The 25,057-nt window shown below is 42.2% G+C and overlaps 1 protein-coding gene and 1 long non-coding RNA gene across 3 annotated transcripts in view; one reads left to right on the top strand and one right to left on the bottom strand.

Moving 5' to 3' along the window:
- gulp1b (GULP PTB domain containing engulfment adaptor 1b) overlaps positions 1–25,057 on the top strand; it is a 93,644-nt gene that overhangs the window by 31,849 nt on the left and 36,738 nt on the right. The gene's annotated exons all lie outside the window — the stretch shown is intronic.
- LOC309513630 lies at positions 23,093–25,010 on the bottom strand. Its single transcript, XR_014211496.1, has 3 exons — positions 24,284–25,010; positions 23,594–23,658; positions 23,093–23,335 (listed from the first exon to the last, which is right to left on the bottom strand). It is a non-coding gene; the product is annotated as an uncharacterized lncRNA (long non-coding RNA).

The raw sequence follows: 25,057 nt of genomic DNA on the forward strand, positions 1-25,057 counted from the left end.
CTGTAAAATAAAACGAATAAATGGGCCTAATAATATAAATAAAATTTATATAAACAAAAATATAAAATAAATATACATAAACGTTTTAAAAGTAGGCCTAGGCTAAATTAACTATTAGGACAACATTCTTATAACTGAACTTGTGCGCAGCGCGCAGGATTAAAATTTAAATGGGCTTGTATCAATTGTTTGCATTTTACGCTGTATTTAATTTAGGCTACACTTTAAGTTACCGTATTCAAATTGCTAACCTTTTGCTTTCTTCCCAGCGTGTTCACATATCACACTGCATGTTTTCGAGAGATGTGTCTTTTTAGATTCCAAAATTAATCTTTAGGCCTACTGACTGAAACGATGTCGTTTTCTTCTACCACATAATAGTTAGTTTTACACCTGTATGACTTCTTATTTTCCTTTTTGAAGTAGCCTACTTTTTGAACTCCATTATTGAGCCGAGTTTTGACTGAAAATAGAATCCATCTTGCAGTCATCAACAGTAGACTGAGTCAGGCTTGACTGAGCATGCTTCAGAATCGTGGTGGTGTGCGCGGAGCGAAATTGGAGCGGGAAATAGGGCGACGCTCCATCCTTTTAAAAATGCCGCTCTGCGTTCTGTCCAAGATCCGCCCGCTTGCTCCCGCTCCACTCCGCTCACATGCAATTTTCTATGAAATACATAGGCCTACACTTTATTGGCTGAATAACTGGCGCGAAGATGACGCACGAGCTCAGTCTGCAGGTAGAGATGGAGGCGGCAAGAGAAAAGGTGAAGACTGGGGAGTGGAAGCTCCGCAAATACACAAACAGAAAGAGCAAAGTTGCCGAAATAATGAAAGATAATGACCAAAGTGCTGGCTTTGTCATGTGTATTTCTTGCTATGCATTTACTAGCCTACTTTTAAAAAATGCGGGTCAGGAAGCGGGTCGGGTACAATATTTTCTTTCTTTTTTTTTGCGGTCCGAGTTGCGGGCGGGTTAGTTGAAAACGTCGGTCGGGTCCGGGTTGTTTATACATTGACCCGCGCATCACTGGTATCTGTGTAATCAAATTGATGATAAGATATGAAGGCAAATTGCAGAATTAAATACTAATTTTTGAATAAAGTTAAATAAGCACAAGTTAATTTACATTTGACCACAGTTAAAATATTTAACGTTACTTGTCTAAGATTTCTCAGTCAGATTATATTAACTTTAAGAATTACGGTGAAAAAACGAGACAACACACACTCATATCAACAACAATACTAGGCCATCTTGGTTAATGTTTCAGAAATGTTAAAATGAGAAGAGTTACCAACCTCTCGAAATTATTTATATAGATCCCGGTGTCGTTCTTTCAGGTGCTTAGCTATATTAGGCCCCGATCACACTAACGCGTTTTTCAGGTTCGAAAACGCGAGGCACACAGCACTCATCACACAGAACGAGCAGTGCGCTGCGTTTGTTATGTTGCTCGGCAACCACTGAAACAGCTGTCCTGTCAGTCAAGTAAACGTCAAATCAGCCTTTTATTAACTTTATTTACTTTCTGTTAACATTTTGGTAGTTACGGTTCGTGAAGTCGTTAAGCTCCTGGTAACCCGCGAGAGCACCACAAGTTTATCCTCCATCATCGCACTCTCCGGGCGTTCAAGCAACTAGCTTTCATCATTAAAACGGAAGGCCCGCGAGGCGCAGCAGGCACATTAACAGCGCGCAGAACGCTCGCTGGAAACCAATTGAAAATAGGCGTCTCTCACTGCAAAAAAACGCGTCAAGTGTGATCGGCCCCATTCACTTCACTTTTGCTATTTAACCAGAGCGAATGAGACGAGTGTGCGTGTGGTGTTTGTCAACGCGCCTTTGGAGAGAAGTGAAAGTGACAGCTCGGCTAGTATCGATACTTCAGGAAATTAGTATTGGTACCGTTCAGATATTTCAGTATCGATATTTATCGAAAATATTTTTGACAACACTACGTGAAAGCATGAATTCATTGCGATTCTACAAAATATACAATGTAAAATGTATGGACCGGTTCCTAAAGCAAAACTTTGGAGAATCATTTCAGTGCTCAATACTTACCATAACGTCTTGAAACTTGATGAATATTTTGATGAACTGATGAATGTCTTCTCTTGGGAATTATGTTTGTTTTGGCTTTCTACCAACGTTTTTTGCCAGGCACCTGTTGCATATGCATATACAGTTCCCTTTCGAAAGGGAACTCGCACTGCGTCGATGACGCTATGGGGAACGCCCTCCACGTGAACCGGTGTCTGAAAAGCTATCCAATCACGGCAATCGATATTGACCGGTGACAGCCTATGACGTCACTACTGGTGCGACCCGGAAGTATAAAAGGGGCACCTAGAAAACATGTCATCCTCTTTTCGTCTTCAGGGACTGTTTTGTTTGTAAGCTTCAACCTGAAAACTTCAAAAGGTAATCATGGCTTGTGAAAAATGCTTCAGGAAGTGTGTGGATCCGTGTCTAAGATATTGACACTTGATGACACACACAACATGTGCGTTTACTGTTTGGGCTCAGAGCAAGCAAGATCAGTTCTTGAGGGAACTTCTTGTGCCAACTGTGAGGTTTTTTTTTTCCTTGAGAAAACTTTTCTCTCGTCTGGCCCTCTTCTCAAGGGAAGAGGGACAGACATCTGTGCCAGGCGATTCAGGTCCCACTCGCGCTGAGGCAGAGCAGAGACTAGAATCGTGTGGTTTCAGAGGGAGCTCGCCGAGGAGTTTGAGAGTTGTTTATCTCTTACGCCCTTTGGAGGCTCACAAGAGTGAGCTGCAGGATGAGGATGTGTTGTCACTAACATCCTACTCGTCACTAACAACGAGTACTCTGCTGACAGCCCAAGAAAGCAGGAGATGGCTGATGAGGGTGAAGAGGATTTACAACCCGAACCCTCACAGCCACCCTGGCCCTCGTATGATGAGTTGTGAGTGTTAGGCTTTGCTGCCGTAGGAGCGCATGAGGGAAGCGACCGCTCGTGGCAGACTTTACGAACAGTTTCTTTCCAGCCATAACGCTCCAACTCCTGTGAGCCTTCCATTCCTGTCCGATCTATACAATGAGATAGGGATAGGCATCTGTGGTTGAAGTTGGATGACATTGGGGAGAAAGAAAGCTTTTCTTCTCGATGCATCAGTGTCGCATTCTGAACTTTTCGGCACCTCTGTCGAGACGGTGATGAGAAAGTTCAGAGAGGCGAAGGCACGCTCAGCTGCATTAAATCTTGCATAACACTGCGGTCCGAATCTGCACACTTCCTACACCCCAGGTGCTTCTTGCATCAGCCCTGAGGCTGGACCTGTGATGAGTGATTCCTTCAATTTGGAACCCTTCTGTAGGTCTGGCGTCGGGTTTGGTAGTAAGTGCGCTCTTTCAAGCTCTTTATAGTGATAGGCCTCCATTATGTGAATGTCGTTTAAGGCCATCACTCTATGGGCAGCAGGTTGAGCTTTGTAGGTCTCCTCCCTTTACGAGAGTTTGAACAGTAGACCTTAGTTCCCTGTTAGAAAGTATTAAGGGGTGTGTTTGGTAGGATTTTTATATGAGTAGAAATAGGGCCCTGAAGTTCCCATATATAGGTAGGCTATGCATTCCCTTTCTATAGGCCTCCTCTGATTTAAAGTCGTCAGGCTTATATAGTGGGTAGTGCCAATCTGTGGTAGTGAACAGGTTGGCCATATTATACGGAAACATTTCTAGTCAGGCCACCGTTCATCGGAGCTTCAAACAGACATTTCTGCGTGAGATGGCTTCCTCCCTATCGAGAGTTTTCTACTGAGGCCACCGCTCTGTCAAGCTCCAGATAACACTACAAAATCAAGCGTTGGCCCTCGTCAGGCCACCTTGATAGCCACCTTATACTAGAGTAGTAGTTCTCCTCTCACTTTATAGAGTCTTTTTGAGATTATTGCTCTGAACTTCAGACATGTAATATTTGTGTGTCGGCCCTCATGGGCCCGCCTCGATATCTGGCTTAGGTTTAGTATCTAGGATTTTTGGTGGCGGTCTGCTAAGAATTCAAGCCTCAAGCCTCTCAGTATCTGAGTGCAGGTTTCTTAGACCATCAGGAACCATTTTATTCCTGTATATCTAGATTTTCCTTGTACTACTAGCCTCCTCTTACTCAAGAGTCATTAGGTGTAAATGCTAGTGGTGTATCAGGGTAGATAGAAAAGCCTCCCATGCAGATATTTATTGTCTGGCCTTTCTATCTAGAAAGTAAGAAGCAGTGTGCTCAGACCTCAGTACACATATAGGGGATAGGGAATGATTCAGACTAGGGATGGGCATTTTTCAAAAATATTGCTTTCGAATATTCGGCTCATAAAAATGTAATATTCGAATATTCGTTTATTTAAATGACGTTTAACGAAAAATACGTTATTTTTGAAGCTTAAGTTTTAAGCTTTTAAGTTTTAAGTTTTAGTTGAAAATTCCCTAACCCTAACTAACACTAACCCTAACAAAAAATATAAAGAACAAAAGCATTTAAGATGAAGCAGCGCGAACGTAAAAAAACACCTAATAAAGCAGACTGCGCCAGATATCGCACAGAACGTACACATACACTCGAGTCAGCATATGATTATCGTGTTTATATTGTTTCACGTTTATGTTGAGAAAAACAATAATATCCACATGCAGGAGCGCCGCCAACAATTTATGCTCGAGTGAGAAAATGTGCTGCGCTGACAGACGTTTCAGAGACTCAAAGATAACGGTGTTCTAAATTTCTAACAGCACTTTGCGTTTTCTGTTCTTCAACCGGTCTCCCTCAACGAAACTTAAATGAAGTACGTCTCAAAATCATTTTGCTATCAGATAAGTTATCATCTCTGATCACTCGCGCTACAGCTGCGCTTACCTGTTTGGATTTCATGTAATTTCTCTTTGTGGTGATGATATTATAACTTAGATTAATTAATTAATTTGATCAAAAGTAATTCCATATTGTAAGATCATTTAATAAGATCATTTTCAAGTAATTCCAAACTTCGCAAGGCAGACGACGACATTATGTGATCAAATACAAACAACTTGTTAACACGCTCCACAGCACCACCCAGTGCATTTAATTATAACTGCGAGTTAGTGCTTGGGATTTATCATGGATTCACTGCACTGCAGTCTGGTTTCACGTTGGTGTCACATGAACTGCCAAAGCGCACACACAGTCTGCTCTGGTCCAGAGACACGACAGCACAGAGCGGATCCTATGCAAGAGTCGGCGCAGACCACAAAACTAATCAGACCCATTTCTGCACAGAATGCTAGATTTTAAAGCGAAATGGAGGATGAGGAGAAACGGTTAGAGATTAGGAGGAAACTGCGGCTTTACCGAGCTCAACGGCTCTGGCCGAGCTGTGATATAAACACTATTTTTGCTATTTGCTATTTTAAAAAGGGTGATGAGCTGTTCGATATGTCCCGCCCTGTCTTCCTGTTTCAGTGGAAATTTACGTCACCACATTAAATAATGTTGCGTGTTTCAAGGCTCTTTGGTGGGCCTTTAAAAAGCCTGGTGCAGACTCCAGGATATGGATTTAAAAGGGATGTGAGAGCCTGCATAGATTTTTGCACATCTATCTGCTGTGTGAAAACATTTCTTGAGTGATGACCTGACCTTCATCTAGGTACTCTGGACGACCCCATACTTGTCCTATTTTAGTACTGGTTCTCTAGAAGCCTACAGTGTATGTAAGAATAAATGCGTGACTGATTGATAGCAATGTCCTTTTTTGCTTAATAGAGCTGCAGGTCATGCATTTTTGAGGCAATGCAGGAGAAATAGCTTGTCCTCTGTCTTAAAGCAGAAACCTGCAGTGATAAATGATAGTGTTTTAGCTTTATATATGAAGGTTATTCATAAACTCATATCTGATCATTTTCTTGTCAAAATAATTTATCTTTGACTTTGCTCAACCTGTACTCCTGAAAGTAGCCTACGGGCAGAGTCAGAGTAGATGTCATATACTGGCTGGCTACATAAAGCTATAATAAGATGATACATTCACTTTATATAGAATTTTCAGGGACATCTAAACAAAACAAGAAAACCAAAAAATATAATAACAATAACAATACACATGCTAAATCGAGGGTTCTCAACTCTGGCCCTCGAGGTCCACTTTCCTGCAGCATTTAGCTCCAACCTTGATCAAACTCAACTACCTGTAACTTTCTATTAATCCCAAAGACCTTGATTAGCTTGTTCACTTGTGTTTAATGAGGGTGGGAGCAAAACTCTGCAGGAAAGTGGACCTCGAGGGCCAGAGTTAAGAACCCCTGTGCTAAAGACTCAGCATATCAATGGAAGTCAGAGTGAGCAGCATGTGTACAATCCATCAGTTAAACAATGTATACGAGTGGGGAAATGTTCATTTATCACTGGGATAAAGAAGAGCCAGCAAAACTAAACCAAAGCTTATACCTTTAAGACAGAACTGTACTTTTATTCATCACACATAAGGGTACCGGGTAGTTCAAGGAACTTAGTTCTATGAACTAGCCACCAGGGTGGTTCCTCGAGAACTAGGGGAGAGCGGGGCACAAAGTAACGCTTTTTGACTTTCTCAGTTTGTGTAAATCTACTTATGGTTCAGAGTATTTATTTTTTCCCACATTAATTTCCCACATGTCTAGTACAATTATGTGTTTTTGTTTTATTAATACAGTATATACTTTTTTCTTGATATACCCCGAAAGAATGGAAGTGAAATGTGACAACATGCCCCATAGGTGGGGTACAAACATGTGTGGGGGCACATTGTAACATAACATATGACAGCTTAAAATGTTATCTGATCTAATAAAAAAAATATACAAAACAAACTAAAATATTTTCTAAATAAAATACAATTTAAAAAAATTTCATATAAAATAATGGCAATTTTTAATAATTAAATATAAACTCATTTTTGAGTTTTGACTACGAACACATGAAAACACAGCTATACAACATAGTTCAAAACAAATAAATAATTAGTCATTTTTGAACATTGACTCTCAGTCTTTATTCACCTTTTTCTCACGTTTTCTCAATAAAATTAATAAAAATATAGAATATAATAGCATATTTCTAATAGGGGCACATTGTAACGCAGTGTGACAACATGCCCCTGCCTGCACAAATGGGATTTAAACCCTGCTAGTGTCTTCTGCTAGTTAGCGATTGGAGATTAAAATAATATCAGATTTGTCTTATTTTAAATAAACACAAAAAATAGAGATGAAAAATTTACTTAAGTAAGAAATTTACTTTTGCTATGGTTTAATAAATGTCTATGGATATCTTCCAAAAAAAAAAACATTTTGGCGGATTTTTTTTTTCTATATAGTGTTGATATGGCAACTAGTACACAAAGTTTCGTCATCCAAGCATGTGCGGAAGTATTTAAAACAAGCGTGTTACAACTAGCCCCGCGTTAGGTTGTGCCCCGCGCTGGCGCGCTCCCCTAATGGTTCCCAAGTTAGGAACATTTCCCTGTTGCATTCGCAACGCCAGTAAGAACTTTGAAGTGACGTTGTTGTTGTTGTGATTTTTATTTTGACGGCACGGCGGACCTTTATTCTGACAGTGCTGAGAACGCCAGCCAGAGCCTGAGCACACAGTGCTCGCATTCTCCGTGTTCATTAGTTTACGATCTGTCTAACAGTCCTGTCTAATACGATATTAGATATAACTTTTATACATAGAAAGTAGACAGTATATGAAAAGGTATTAGCGTATGCCGTGTGGTTGATGTCCAGTGTTGCTAGCTGAGCAGAAATACATAATCATGCTTTGGTTGTGTTGGATTTTCTCCTTAGCGTAAAGTTTAAAACCATCTATCACTGTTTTCCATGTTTGTAGAGTTAGTTTCTGGAGTAAATATATATGCTATAATCTGTGTGTTTACACAGCTTTTTAAAAAATGTTGGGTGCTGATGTTTCGCGTGCGTTCGCCCAATCAGCGTACACTAACATCACTGGTAGTTCCTGTAGTGCTGGTTTAGACCCTACTCTGAAGTAGTAGCTAAATTAGTTCCTCCAAACGAAGTTCCTAGAACTAAAATCATTCCTAGTTCCTGCTGTGCGAACACGCCAAAAAGGGGTACTTCCGCCAATAGTTCTAGGAACTATGAAAAGGTTCCTCCGGTGCTAAAGCCCCTAGGTAGAGTTTGAGGGCTGCCCGGGGTGCTGCAAGGTAATAGTGATTTAGCTTATGTCATATATACAATATATATATATATGCTATCATCCATTTACAAGCATGCCATCCCTGCAGAGATTACCAATAAGGAGCATATAATGTGTGAAAAGATTGAACAAGTGCACCCCATTAAAACTTCATGAAGATTCAGGACTTCAGGCTCTCCCGGTCAAAATCTGATTCCTGTCACGGTTATTGGCATGTGTGTGTCTGTGTGCAAACCATTTCACTTAGGTCCTTGGGAATCACTACACTTATTTCCAGACCAATTTATAATCTGCAGCTAAATGTGATTTGATGTGTATCCTGAAATGGAATATGATTGGAATGAGATTGCTTCCTATGCTCCCTGCTACCCACCTCTATAGCATTTCACGCCTCAACTTTAAATTACTTTGTCAAGAGTGTTTTTCAATTTCAGGCCACGGAGCCGGTTTTGCAAAAGGAATATAATTGAGCCCATTATTTTACATTTGTCAGATCTCTGCGTGTATTTAAATATATAAAATCAACTTCAAACCTTATCCTTTACTGATAACACATTTCAAATTTGTCAAAAAGCTAGTGCAACACTTGGCTGAGACACTCATATAACGTCGGAAGCAAAAATACACTTTAATGGACTTGAATTGTGGTAAGGTCTTGTCAAGAATGCTAATGTGCTTAACTGAAGAAAATTATTTTTTCCTGAATTCTTTAAAATACCTCCTTTGTTAGCCTGTCACACTTGCTAAAATACTGTGGTGAATGGGCTGAACAATCTGTAATGGTGAGTAAGGATCATTGGGATCAAACTAATTTTTACTAGAATTTGTACAGAAACAACAGATTCTTCAACTTTAAGAAAAAACAGGCATATTAGTAATGTGACATTACTAATTACATACATTTTCTTGGTTATGTTGTGTGCACAAGCTGTGAAGTGAATCTTACAGAAGCCCTAAAAAGTATTTGAGTTCTTATGAATGTAACCATGTCATTACATTAGCAAGCAATGTATTAAAAGCAATTATTTGAAAAAGTTTTTGTTAAAGAAAAATAGCTGTAATTTTGTTTGTTTTTGTATACATTCCATTAAATGTAATCCATAAGAAAGAAATATCACAGTTGATTTATATTTTTGAAGTGTTTTTTAAATGTTTTGTCTCACATATCTGCTAGAGTTTCAGATCTCAACAGATTTAATAAAATCAAAAGTGAGAGATTTCATTTGAATAGTTTGAGTTTGAGATTGAATTGAATCGTATCATCAAATTTTTTCCAAGAACAAATTATATTATGCTCTCACTGCATGTCAAAAATAGTCTTGTGTGTCTTTTTTATTTCTCATTAGCCTTGACATCATTCATAATGACTGAGAAGTGCTATAACTAAGTCCTACCTGTTGCATTTTTTGGTGTAAACTCAAAAAATAGATAACCAATAGGCTGTTGATTAATTAAGTTATACACTGTTTCCTCACAAAAGCAGTTTATTAAGTTCCCAGTTTATTTAGGGAACTGAAGCCTTTCCTCCACTGACATCTATTAAAGTCGACATGAAATCAAAATTGACCCTATTGACTTTGTTAGCACATATTACTAGTCTTGTGGTGAACAATTCATCCGTGCAAGTTAATACACAGAATTTTTTTTTTGCCGTGGTAATCTTTAATCAAAATCTGAAAAGTTACTTCCGGTCTGGAATGGCGTTCCTTTTCTGATGACGTCAGTTTGACGGCTTGGGTTGAAAACGCTTAACCACTCCCCTCAAACCGTTAGTCTGCTACTAGCAGAGATGGAGAGGAGGAGCGCTATGAAGTAAAACCCTGCCCTCTGTTCAATATTCCGTTTCACTTGGAAATGCGTCACAACACTGGAGAAAAGTCGCTTGCAACTTCTGGTTCACGGGGACTTTAAGGCTCTGTCTGAAGACCTTGATTAGCTGATTCAGGTGTGTTTAAATAGGGCCGGAGCCCTATGAAATGTATATGAGATGTATATATTTGTAATTTTACATAGAAAATGTAGGCTATGTAAAATAGCCTATAAAATTAGTTCTGAAGGGTTTTCTCCATAGACATAAACTAACTAAATAATTAGGACCATGTGAAATGCGCAGCAACTGTTATTGGAGTTTCTCCTTTTAACAACATGTGTTGCCTTTAAACTTCTGAACTTGGAAAGGTCACCGTGCATCACATCCTCTCTGCCTCGTGTCAATGTTGTGAGATTATATGTGCCATTTTAAGACATAGGCTGTCATGCTCAGGCAAGAGTAATAAATCCTTGTGTCTCATTAAACTAATCCTTCCTGAAATGCACGAGTGGCATTTTTAATGTATAATTTCATGCATATTTTTAACGTTGCTTTTCCCTCTCTTTTTTTTTTTTCTAAGTTCATTCGTTTTTTTTCACATTCACCCTGAATGGAAGATTGTCAGAACTGAAAGATTAAGCAGCTCTTCAAGCAAGAATACTCAGGCTTAGCAACTTTTCTGAACGCAGGCTGTCAAATTGGCGTTCTGTCTTCTGCACATTCTATTTCCGATATTTTCTTACTCTTCCATTTTCTTCTCTGAGGACGATTCTTGATTGACAGCTGAAGTGCTAGCACAATATGAAGTATTTCGAGCTAAGGGTCCTTTGCACTGCAGTTCAGACAGAGCAAAGCTTTGACTCAGATAAAAGGCAGAGATGTGTTTCACTGTTGTTCAGGGCTTCATAGAAGCCACTTGACTCCTGCTCCTGTCATTGGCTGCGTTTACACTGGCACAAAACATTTTTTTTTTATGAATTTGTTGCACACGTGTCAACACAAAAATCCACACGATCACATCCTTTCTGAGCCAAATGTTTTTTTAAATTAGATACATATCCAATATCTGGACATCTGACCTACATCTAAAAACATATGTCCGATTCCCCTTGCAATTCCAAACCACTGCAAGGCTAGGGCGACAAGTTTGCCCACAAAGAGTTTTTTTTTATGTCGAATTATGAAGCAGACATGCCTGTATATGCTTGCACTAAAACTCACAGCTTTTTTTATTGAGGTGGAAACTTTATATATTGGCAAGAGACACACATAATCATTCAGGAGCATAGAAATTTGTATAAATATTGTATAAATAAAACAGTTTTGCTAGTGAAATCATAATGTTTCTCAGCAACAAGGTGCTAACTTTGTGGTTTTGTAATAAAACTCCAAGCTTCACTATTACACGGAGACACTGTAGTCACAGGTAATTCACACTCACAATCTCTCTCTCTCCCTCTCTCTCTTTCTCGTTAATTCATTTTAATTAATTAAAAAACATGTAATTACTGTACCACTTTATTTCACTTTATTTTTTAAGTGATTTGCCTTCTCTAAATTTGCCTTCTGTTGATTGATAGTTTATACTTTTTTAGAAAGTAAAAGGTCTTTTAGCATAATTGCCAAAAAAACTCGCTGTAAAATTGTTACAGATTTTTATAAAGTAAACATAAGAATAACTTTTAAATTGATTGTAATATTTCAAGAAGAACTTTGAACACTTACTGAACGTAAGAAAAGGTTCCGTTTTCAGGTTATCTATACAAAAGAAAAATCATGTTAAAATGTCAATACATTGGTACATGATACATTTATTTGTACATCTCTCAATCATTATAGGCATTGCATTATATGTTTTGCCCCCACTATAAAAACTACAGCGCTTTGATCATAAAACGTACTCGGTTACTAACGTAACCTCGGTTCTCTCTAGAAGAGATATCTTACGCTAGGGGAAAATCCTTTTTCCGCGAGATATTGAAGCCAAAAATTATCCTTAATTTTGTAATAATGCAAAACGCGTTGCAGCAGCAATGCAGACATAGGCGAGACAGCTCGCGCGCCTATTGGCTGCTCTGCGGCAACTGCGGCAGCCTATCGAGCGAGGCCTGGCGTGACGTCAGACCCAATCAGGGCACTTCGCGCCCGCTGCGTCACGTCCCGCCGAAATGGGCGTGGTCTAGGCCTATAAATATCGCTCGCAGGCAGCTATTATCTGGTTTTTCATCATCGAAGCAACCAGAGCGTGTGCATGCACGGCAAGATACGCAGTACTCGTTCCCTCTTCTAGAGAGAACCGAGGTTACGTTAGTAACCGAGTACGTTCTCTTACGAGAGGTCTCTCGTACTGCGTAAGATATCTTACGCTAGGGGACCCAGTGTAAAACGCCGTGCGTGCTGAGATCTGACACCAAAGACCCAAGGGCGAAAGCCCGGGGTACATATAGTGCACAAACACTCAGTGAACTCACAGAGAGTCCGGGAAGAAGGAGGGGTGCAGCCTCACTTTTCCACATAAAGTAGCGTCGAAGGGACGCAAATTTCATCATACAGACAGGGCGGGGTACGGCCTGAACAGATGGGAAAAAAAAATGTGGGTCTTACACAGTTTGCCCAGCTTTAAACTGTCGAAAATTGAGCTGTGCTCAGTAAACGCAGCATTCTGAGCTGAACGCATCAGGTCAGATGATACTGGTAGTCTAGACCGACAGCAGCCTGGCCTGCAGGGCGGGAACCTCTAGGTTATAAAACCTTATAAATGTAGACGGGGAGGCCCAGCCTGCCGCCATACAAATATCTTACAAGGCAATCCCACTCGACCAAGCCCACGAAGAGGCCATGCCTCTTGTGGAATGCGCTCTGACACCCAAAGGGCACTGCATGCCCTTGGAGGCGTATGCCAGCGCTATAGCATCAACTATCCATCTGGATAGGCTCTGTTTCGACGCAGCTAGTCCCTTAGAACGTCCGCTAAACGAAACAAAGAGCTGTTCCGTCTGTCTGAAAACAGACGAGCGAGACACATAAGCTCGTAATGCCCTGACTGGGCAAAGGAGGCTCGCGTCTCTTTCCTCATCAGGGACCGGTAGGGCTGACAGAGAGATAATCTGCGCCCTAAACGGTGTGTTGAGGGATTTTGGAACATAACCGTGCTTAGGTTTGAGTATAACTTTTGAGTCATTGGGCCCAAACTCCATGCACGCCGCGCTCACAGAGAGCGCGTGCAGATCCCCTATGCGCTTCACCGAAGCGAGAGCCAGCAAAAACACCGTTTTGAAAGACAGGTGTTTCAAATCGATTGACTGTAAAGGCTCAAATGGCGCACCTTTCATGGCTTCCAGAACCGTAGAAAGGTCCCATACGGGGACTGAGGGAGGTCTGGGAGGATTCAGTCTCTTAGCTCCTTTAAGGAAGCGGATGACTAAATCGTTCCTTCCTATTGACTGACCAAGCGTTGTTTCTGAGAACGCTGCTATAGCCGCCACATAAACTTTGAGCGTGGAGGGGGCCCTGCCCCCATCCAACAGCTCTTGTAGGAAGGAAAGCACCTCCGTCACATCACAATTTGTGGGTGACACACCACGGGCTGTGCACCAGCCCGAAAACACTGACCATTTCGAAGAATAGAGTCGTCTTGTAGACGGAGCTCTAGCCTGCGTGATCGTGTTTAATACTCCTTTAGGGAGTCCAACATGTACCCGTTGATGGCCCAGACATGAAGGGACCATAGATCCGGGTGAGGATGCCAGATCGAGCCGCGGGCCTGTGAGAGGAGATCTCTCCTCACTGGTACTGGCCACGGGGCAGTACTTGCTAACTGCATCACGGCTGGGAACCAAGGTTGGTTTTTCCAGAACGGTGCTACCAGCAGTACTGAGCATCCTTCTTCCCTGATCCGTTCTATCACCTGAGGCAGGAGAGAGACGGGGGGAAAAGCATAGAGCGGGCGGCGGGGCCACACATGGGCCAGCGCGCTCCTGCTCTTGGAGAAAAATTCTTGACAGTGAGCGTTTTCTTGAGACGCAAACAGGTCCACTTCCGCTCTGCCGAATTTCTTCCACAGCAGTTGGACTGTCTGTGGGTGTAGGGACCATTCGCCTGCCGGAACATTGTTCCTGGACAGTCTGTCTGGTCCTATATTCATGATCCCTGGCACGTGCGCTGCTCTGAGCGAGCGCAGGTTGCACTGAGCCCATACCAGGAGGCGTTCTGCCAGCCTGTACAGTCTCTCGGATCTGATGCCGCCCTGGCGATTTATGTAGGACACCACAGACATGTTGTCCGAGCGGACCAAGACGTGGTGACCTTTTATTTGGGGACAAAAACGCGTCAGCGCGTTGTCTACTGCCAGCATTTCGAGGCAGTTTATGTGCAGGAGCTTCTCCCGTTCTGACCACTGGCCGAAGAACGGTCTGCCCTCGAGCAGCGCTCCCCATCCCGAGGTGGACGCGTCCGTGGACACCACTTTCACCCTCGAGGAAGTCCCCAGGCTTACACCTGATTGGTACCAGTCGTTCGCTTTCCAGGGTTTCAGAGCTGTAACGCATTTCTGATTGACCCTGAGGCGAAGCAAACCGGGTGCCCACGCTTTGCGTGGGACTCGCGCTTTCAGCCAAAACTGCAGCGGGCGCATGCGGAGCAGACCCAGCTGGAGTACTGACGATGCTGAGGCCATGAGACCTAGCATCTTCTGAAATCTTTTGAGCGGGACAGACGCGCCGCAGCGAAAAGAGTTCGCTGTGCGTCGAATGTCTACCGCGCGCTGTTGTGATAGTCGCGCTATCATGGATAGTGAGTCCAGTTCTGTGCCCAGGAAAGATATTTTCTGACTGGGTGACAGGGAGCTCTTCGCCCAATTGACACTCAGACCCAAATCCTCGAGGTGATCGAGTAAAATGGTCGTGTGTTCTATGAGCACTGCGCGAGATTGCGCTAGAATCAGCCAATCGTCCAAATAATTCAGCACTCGCATGCCTCTCATTCTGAGGGGTGCGAGCGCCGCGTCCATGCACTTCGTAAATGTACGGGGTGCTAGGGACAAACCGAACGGCAGGACTGTGTACTGATATGCCTGGCCCTCGAAGGCGAATCTCAAAAATCGCCTGTGACGTGACGCTATCTGTATTTGAAAATACGCGTCTTTCAGATCTATTGACACAAACCAATCTCCTTGGCGAATCTGCACAAGGATTTGCCTGGTCGTGAGCATCCTGAACTGTCGCTTCACAAGCACTTTGTTCAGTTGCCTTAGATCTAGTATGGGTCTGAGACCCCCGTCTTTTTTCGGTACCAGGAAGTATCTGCTGTATAGCCCTCCTTCGCTCTGATCTTGAGAGAGGGGTTCTATGGCCCCTTTTCTCAATAGTTTCGTCACTTCGGCTCGAAGTAGATGTGCTACTTCTGTTTTTACCGTGGTCTCGACGCGCGCCACATAGCGGCGAGGGCGTCGGCGAAACTGCAGCGAATAGCCTCTTTTTATAATGTTTAGCACCCACTTCGAAACCCAGGGCAGCTTTGCCCATGCGTCTGCATGGATAGCTAGGGGTCGAATACGAAGCGCGCTCCGCTCGCTCAGCGATGGAGAAGCTTCTGTGTGCTGTAACACAAGCGTGTCGCTCGTGACATTTGAGGCATGGGGCGCGCTGATGACAGCGGGCAGATTGCCCGCGCTCGACTCCTCTACGGTGGTTAACCGCGAGGGGGAGGGCTGGGCGGTTCCCGTGGGAACTGTCATGTCTATGTGTGGATGTGGGCGCGGGACAGCGGGCACATTTATCACACCGAAAACATCGTTCGCTTGCGTGAAGCATTTTCTGGAACTGGACGAGCGAATAGCTTTGGTGTGAGTCCGGCCGCAGCGGGACTGGAACACCGTCGTTTTCCTAGCTGTGCTAGGACGACTTCGGGGCCTCGGGCTTCACCGTAACCTTAGGTCGCGGGCCGCGTCCTGCGGGGCGGCGACCGGATGAGCGGGAGCGCGGTCTCGCGCTTCTGGCCTGGCGGCGCTGTGAAGTGGAGGCGGTGGACGGTGGCTGTGGCTGTGAGCTCTGAGCAGACGGTTTCGCACGGCCTGCTGCAGAGCTGGAGCGCTTCGGGAGGAAGTGCTTCATAGCCTGAGACGCTTTCTGTACCTCTGCGAATCTCTCCGCGAAATCTTTGACGGAGGATCCGAAGAGGCCTGCGGCGGAAAGCGGGGCGTCGAGGAACGCGGTGCGCTCAGACTCGGCCATTTCCGAGAGCGTCAGCCATAGATGTCTCTCAGACACGGTGAGAGAAGCCATAGTCCGTCCAATGGCTTGCGCTGCGGACTTAGTAGCACGAAGGGCGAGGTCCGTGGCACTCCTTAAGTCCGGCACGCAGATCGCGTCAGGTCCTTCCTCATCCATCTTACGGAGGAGATCGGCCTGGAAGATCTGGAGCGTTGCCATGGTATGCAACGCTGACGCAGCTTGCCCGGCGGCGGAGAAAGCGCGGTGGAGCAAGCTCGACGTCGTGCGGCAAGCTTTAGAGGGTAGGGCCGGCTTAGCGCGCCGTCCAGCGGAGGGCGGGCATAAGTGGGCCGCTATCGCCTCTTCAACCGGCGGCAGCGAGAGGTATCCTTTGTTCTTGGCATCGTCAACGGCGGAGAATGCCAAAGAAACAGCAGGACGCACTCTAGCAGAATAGGGGGCGCTCCAGGACTTGGCGACTTCTTCGTGTAACTCAGGAAGAAAAGGCGCCGGTCTGGACACAGGTGAAGCGCGCTCCCCAGGCAGGAAAAAATCCATCCAGCCGGTTGTGAGCGGGCTGCTCAGGCGAAGACCACTCGAGGCCGAGGCTCGCCGCGGCCTGTGCGAGTACTCGCATGAGTTCCGTCTCGATGGAAGCTCTCTTGCCTGACGAAGTGCGGGCAGGGGGCGCGGGGTCCTCAGAGCCCGCCCAATCCTCACTGCCTGACGCCAGGATAGAGCAGGAATCATCCTCTCCCAGCAGGGCTTCCTCATCCACGATATCAACGGAAGCGGCGGCAGACGGCGGCCGCTGTCCGTCAGGAAGCGAAACAGAAGAAGCCGGGGAAGCAAGCGGGCGAACCGGCGAGCTTTGGCGGCTGAGGGAGGGTTCCGGGGCCCGCTGGGCACGGCGCTTTTTACGGCGCGACGCCGCGGCGGGCGGGGGAGCAGTCTCGGTGAAGACGGCTAGGCGAGTCCTCAGAGTCGCCATTGCCATCAGCTCGCAGTGAGGGCATCCGCCGTCAGCGAGCGCGAGAGCTGCATGTTCCTCACCCAGGCAGGAAACGCAGATCACGTGGCGGTCCCCGTCGCTGAGTGTGGCTCTGCACGAGCCGCAGGAAGGCATCTTTAAAAAGACGCTAGCTCTTTTAGAAATGTGTGTCGCGGCGGCGACACACACACACAGAAATACAGTGTAATAAAGAGAAGGATATAAGCGCCGGAAAGCGCAGCAGGAGGTCGGCTCTCTCTCGACGGCGCGGCTCCTAATCCAGCTCCAGCGATGCGTGTGCTTCGCTTGAAGGATGAAAAATCAGATAATAGCTGCCTGCGAGCGATATTTATAGGCCTAGACCACGCCCATTTCGGCGGGACGTGACGCAGCGGGCGCGAAGTGCCCTGATTGGGTCTGACGTCACGCCAGGCCTCGCTCGATAGGCTGCTGCAGTTGCCGCAGAGCAGCCAATAGGCGCGCGAGCTGTCTCGCCTATGTCTGCATTGCTGCTGCAACGCGTTTTGCATTATTACAAAATTAAGGATAATTTTTGGCTTCAATATCTCGCGGAAAAAGGATTTTCCCCTTGCGTAAGATATCTTACGCAGTACGAGAGACCTCTCGTAAGAGAACGACATATTATGGGGATATAGAGTAACAACAACTGATATTTATATGCTTAGTTTGCAATCACACCAGGCTCTCCCTCACTTTAGGGTATGTTTACATGACAATGATGTGCTAAAAACAGACGACAACATTATCAAAAAGATTCCCGTTTACACTGATCTGCGAAAATGACTAAAAGGTCTGTATTATGCATGCCACGCCAGTAGTTAGCGATGTCACTTTGTCAAGAAACACCACGCAAACACATAATACGCATGCGTGAACATGTAAAACACATGCGCATGACGTCACTGTTTTCACAAATTCACGTTTTTGTAGTTTACACAGAGACGGTAAAAGCATCTTTTCAAAACCTTGCACTTTGAAATCCATTTTCAAAAGCTTGCATTTTCAGGCCCCAAAAAAGTAGCATAAAAAGTTTTCAGTTTTCAATTGAAAACAGTGTCGTGTAAACATACCCTTACGTGGAGTATTGACCATTGACCTGACACTCATCTGCCCTTATCACCAGCACCATAAGTAGCACACACACACACTCAGTCTTTGTCTGGCCTTGTCTGATGCTACAGACTCACTTGCCTCACTACTTAACGGCTAGAATTTCCTGTGAGACTCTACCAACGTTGTTACCTCGATCCAGTCATCTAAGTCGTTATCTATAGTCATCCCACGTCTCCTCTTGTGTGTGTGTGTGTGCTCTGCAAACCTGTTAGACAAGCTCAACAAGCTCAAACTCTCATTTATCTTTCTATTGATCATCTTACCTGTTAGTGGACTGTGTTCCTGCCGCTTCACTAATAAACTCACCTGTTTAAATTGATCCGTCTCTCTACCGTCATTGTAGATCTAAGCCTGTACGTGATATTTGTAAAGATAGATATAAAGTTATAAAAATATCAGTAATTTACATTACAAGCTATTGATCTTACTTTTTGGTCATATAAATTGCAGCAACTGCACCAATTTGCATAATTTTGCTCCGTTTCTTTGTGTATGAACTCCAAATTCTTCTATATGAGCCAATCAAATGTGATACTAAAATATGACAATTAAAAAATAAATAAATCAGACTGTTATTTCATATGGCAAGCTTTACAGGGTTAAAAGAATAAGACAATGTGTATTGCATGGCAACAAGGTGAGAGATGTGTGTTTGCAGTACGTCAATTGCGTGGTGTCTCTGAGGTGTGTTTGTTCTATTGCAAAAGGATCGGCCCTTAGGAATTTGCTTTTTGATATTGAGTGTGTTTGGTTCAGCGTTTTTGACATCCTCAGCCTCCAACGTTTCTTTGAGGCTTTGATCTTGTGTATTTCTATGTCATCTCACTCATCGACTCAACATCAACCAAACACTTCACAGCAAAAGTAGGAATTTATACCACCTATATGACTAAGGGTGGCTATATTCTGAATCACAGAAATCCTGTTTGAGCAAACTCTGCCAGGATGCTTTTAAACAGATGTAAAATATTTTTAGTCACTAGTTTGCACAGGATTGTCATTCAGCACCCAAAGTGTAAGTGACATTACCACTCTAATTGGCGACCTACCTCTGATCCACAACCTCCTCAGGGCATAGTTCTGCCATGGTCACTGACGGGGACTAAGGGAACGTTAACACAACAGTAAAATTTTTCCTTTGCGATTTCACATACAGACAACAACGTTGTCAAAACGATCCCCGTTCACACGGATCTGTGAAAACAATAAAAAAGGCTGTATAATGCAGGCCAGTAGTTGGCGATGTCACTTTGTAGAGAAACACTAAGCACCTATAGACTGTAATATGCACGTAATACACATGTGCATGACATCACTCTTTTCACAAATTCAAATTTTTGTAGTTTAAACTGAGATAATAACGGTATAATTTTGTTTAAAAAATTTGCACTTTAAAACCCGTTTTCAAAAGTTTGTGTTTTCAGGCCCCTAAAACGCTGTTGTCGTATAAATGAACGGCCAAAAAGCGCAAAAAGTTTTCAGTTTTTAGTTAAAAATGGTGTAGTGTAAATGGCCCCCAAGTTTTCCACTTTTAACTTTTAAATTGTTAATTGTTTGGTGGTTTTGTATGTACTTGCCATAGTGTTAACATAAACTACAAGCTTGCAGATAAGTGTTGAAAGTTGAAAAGTTCAAGTTTGGTGAACTTTGACTTGTAAATTTATATGACGACCAATAGTGGATTTAAAGTAAACATCACAGACCTCTTGGCTGAATTCAAAGAACACAAACTGATTGTTGATGGTATATTTTTACAAAGAATTTATTATTTTTTTATTATTATTTGTGACATATTAAGGCCAATTCACACTGCAGTAATAGACGCTGACCAAATTGCAGACACTTCGTCAGGTTTTGTCTGATCAGTGTGTTACGCCTCGCCATCTGTCGCATTGGTCAGCTCATTTGTGTGGTTCTGGAATGTCTGAGAAGTGACGTACTATAATCTGGTGATTGTCCACGTTGGTCACCCTCTGTCGGTTCAGTGTGTGTTGGTCTTTATTTATTCTAAAAAGAAGCATGACATGACATCCAGGTTTGTTGCAGTGTCCAATGAAATTCAAATCCAAAATCTAGTGACCATGACCATGACTTTAATTTTAATCTTTTTTTATTTTTATTAAAAAAAACTTTAATCTTCATCTTTTGTTCTTTAAATGTAGTCAATATTTCATTGTCACATTTATTATTTTAGTAAATTTTACTTTGACTTAAACAACAAATTTATACTAAATATTTATGTTCCCCTGTACGTTCTTCATTGTCTGTGCAGATGTAAATTGTAATATTTATGTTTGAGATATATATATATATATATATATATATATATATATATATATATATATATATATATATATACAGTGAGGAAAATAAGTATTTGAACACCCTGCTATTTTGCAAGTTCTCCCACTTGGAAACCATGGAGGGGTCTGAAATTGTCATCGTAGGTGCATGTCCACTGTGAGAGACATAATCTAAAAAAAAAAAATCCAGAAATCACAATATATGATTTTTTAACTATTTATTTGTATGATACAGCTGCAAATAAGTATTTGAACACCTGTCTATCAGCTAGAATTCTGACCCTCAAAGACCTGTTAGTCTGCCTTTAAAATGTCCACCTCCACTCCATTTATTATCCTAAATTAGATGCACCTGTTTGAGGTCGTTAGCTGCATAAAGACACCTGTCCACCCCATACAATCAGTAAGAATCCAACCACTAACATGGCCAAGACCAAAGAGCTGTCCAAAGACACTAGAGACAAAATTGTACACCTCCACAAGGCTGGAAAGGGCTACGGGGAAATTGCCAAGCAGCTTGGTGAAAAAAGGTCCACTGTTGGAGCAATCATTAGAAAATGGAAGAAGCTAAACATGACTGTCAATCTCCCTCAAATAGAACTTTTTGGTCATAATTCCACTAAACGTGTTTGGAGGAAGAAGAATGAGGAGTACCATCCCAAGAACACCATCCCTACTGTGAAGCATGGGGGTGGTAGCATCATGCTTTGGGGGTGTTTTTCTGCACATGGGACAGGGCGACTGCACCATAGACATGTATAGAAAGGCTAGATAGCTTACCGGCGCTGAGAGCCAATGGGACCCGACGACGTCACACGGCGGCCATCTTAGGACAGGACCGCTCGTCCAGTTATAACATTAAAGTCTATTGTGCATGTAGTGCTGAAATAACTATATTTTGCTCAATTTTCAACCGATTTTCAAACGGCTTGGTGTGTCATAAACGTCAGGGATACGGCTATTTAACTGCATACTTGTGAAAAATTATAGCCACAAACGGCATCAGCACAAATCATAGCCACGTTAATAAGGTTTGTAATAAACCAAACCGTTTGTAAATCCGTCAAGAATTCAGCAAGTTACGAGCATTTTAGTTGGCGTATGTCACTCACCTTCCGTCCACAGCAGCAGGGAGCAGCAGCGCAGTCTCCTGACCTAAGATGGCTGCCAAGTGACGACACAGCTGACTCCGCCTTGAGCCATCTAGCCTTTCCATACATGTCTATGGACTGCACTGTATTAAGGAGAGGATGACCGGGGCCATGTATTGCGAGATTTTGGGGAACAACCTCCTTCCCTCAGTTAGAGTATTGAAGATGGGTCGAGGCTGGGTCTTCCAACATGACAATGACCCGAAGCACACAGCCAGGATAACCAAGGAGTGGCTCTGTAAGAAGCATATCAAGGTTCTGGCGTGGCCTAGCCAGTCTCCAGACCTAAACCCAATGGAGAATCTTTGGAGGGAGCTCAAACTCCGTGTTTCTCAGCGACATTCCAGAAACCTGACTGATCTAGAGAAGATCTGTGTGGAGGAGTGGGCCAAAATCCCTCCTGCAGTGTGTGCAAACCTGGTGAAAAACTACAGGAAACGTTTGACCTCTGTAATAGCAAACAAAGGCTACTGTACCAAATATTAACATTGATTTTCTCAGGTGTTCAAATACTTATTTACAGCTGTATCATACAAATAAATAGTTAAAAAATCATACATTGTGATTTCTGGATTTTTTTTTTTAGATTATGTCTCTCACAGTGGACATGCACCTCCGATGACAATTTCAGACCCCTCCATGATTTCTGAGTGGGAGAACTTGCAAAATAGCAGGGTGTTAAAATATTTATTTTCCTATATATATATATATATATATATATATATATATATATATATATATATATATAAACAGAACTGTGCAAAAATCTTAGAAAATGTTCACACCCAAAACAATTTGTTTAGGCCAGTTGCAGTTGCTGTTCCTTTAGCCATTAATTGTAATAAACCTGCAAAATTACCTTAAAATATGTTCAAGTGCACAAAGGACAAAGGCTGCTTTAAATGCAAAGGGTGGTCACACCAAATATTGATTTGATTTAGTTTATGGCAGTTTATTGATAAATAAATAAAATCTACCGTTTTCTGGCATTATATTTGAAAACATCCTCACTTTACAGCATTTTTACACAAGTGCCTAAAACTTTTCACAGTACTGTACAAAAATTTAACGTAAAATCAACAGTAACTTACTGGCAACAAATATCCAGCAAGCTTCAGTATTTTATTCCACGGTAAAATTACTGTAAATCTGACAACAGTACTTCACAGCATACCGTATAATAACTTACAGCATTTTTATACTGTAAAATTAATTACAGTGCTTGTTTTTGCACTGTATTTTAAAATACTGTAAAGTTACTATGCAGTATAATTGATTATGGTATTTTTATACACAACATATAACCAACTACAATCTGTTACACACTTAAAAAAAGAATGAAAGCTAAAGTTGTGTATGCAAAAAATATTTCACACAGTTACATTACTGATTTTTAGATGTTACGTCAATTATGACAACACACAGAAGTCAGTTTAAAATTCTTTATTAAAATTTAATTCATTAAACTAGAAACACTTCAGACTTGGCAGGGCCAAGCAAAGAGCAAAACTCATCCTCAGCACGCTGCAATCTCGAACAACTGTACACGCTGAAAGAAATGAAAAACATATTCAACACTGCACAGACGTACACAGAGAGATTACTTATGAATTTTAGTGCATTATTCAATAACTGAAAATGACTTACCTCTGTTTTTAATGGAGCAAAACTCATCCTCAGCACACTGCAATCTCGAACAACTGTACATGCTGAAAGAAATGAAAAACACATTCAACACTGCATAGACGTACACAGAGAGATTACTTATGAATTTTAGTGCATTATTCAATAACTGAAAATGACTTACCTCTGTTTTTAATGAAGGAGCAAAACTCATCCTCAGCACACTGCAATCTCGAACAACTGTACATGCTGAAAGAAATGAAAAACATATTCAACACTGCATAGACGTACACAGAGAGATTACTTATTTGAATTTTAGTGCCTTATTCAATAACTGAAATGCCGAGACGCGAGAATTCATTGGGCGGGACTTTCTCTGCCTGTGTATTCACTTTAAATGTGCATCGTACTGACGTTATAAAATGTATAATATGACTAATAACACTGTGGTTGTCCATTCAATTAGTGTAGAACATAACTTACCGGTAGGGTTATGTTATAACGTTATAACGTTATATGTTAACATGTTGTATGAGGCCTCGATCGCGACAGGCAACACACACACACACAGTGTAACGTTAACGTTAAGTTACACACAAGTGTTCAGAAACAAGAACATTTCGATTACTTTGTTCTAAACTTGAAAATAATAACTGACATTAACATCAAACCTTGTGATAACTAGTATTTGGCTAACGTTAACTGGCTAGAATGTTCGCGTTAAAAAGCTAACGTTACCTTAACTTTACCTTTCAAACTCACCACGATTAGGATACTTAACAGTTAATGGTAAAACGAATATCTTCACATTTGTAGTGGTGGAACATTTAGAAATACAAATTTTTAAGATTTTGAATACAATTTTACATCTTACCTGGCTAGTTCTTGCTGGTTCTGCGTGCTCCGTCCTCGAAGTCAGTCAGGATGAAATGGAAAATTCGAGTTTGACGGCTGACGGTTAGATGATTGGTTGCCAGGTGTATATCCCGTGCGATTCGCTCTTTATGTAATTAAGTGTGTAAATCTAAAGCAAAATAATAATAATAATAATAATAAATCATGGAAATCGATTTCTATCTATTTTATATTGCCTATATTATTGATCACTGGATGGGACTACATCTCCCATTCAAACATTTTAGGCTATAACCTTTGAGATTAGTTGGATTTGTGACCAAATCTGGCAACCATAAAGAAAAAAAAAGAAGAAAAAACACTCAAGCAAACTTAAACTTTTTTTTAACTATATTCTAAATGCCTTAATATATGGGTTACCTTATGAAACGATGTATTATAAAATTCCTAAGCTGAAATAACCTCAATAAACCAAAAAATGTCCTCTGTCGGGCTTGTCTGTTGGAATATACTGTCATCAATTTAACAGGAGTATAAGAATTACTGTAATTATTTTCTTCCCCCCACCAAAGAAAAGCATAAATTGACAGCAACTTTCCTGTAAATAGTTATACGGTGACAAAGCTGGAAATACAGCAAAAATAATGTAAAAGCTATAAAATTGACAGCAACTTACTGTAAACTGTTTCTACAGTAAACTTTCACTGAAAATACAGCAATAATACTGTGAAAACAACAGAAATCATTTACAGTGGATAGCTTTGCAGGTAGGTTCCTTCAAGTATCTTGGAGA

This window comes from Leuciscus leuciscus (assembly GCF_965113295.1).
Source record: "Leuciscus leuciscus genome assembly, chromosome: 14".
NCBI classification, from domain to species: Eukaryota; Metazoa; Chordata; class Actinopteri; order Cypriniformes; family Leuciscidae; genus Leuciscus; species Leuciscus leuciscus.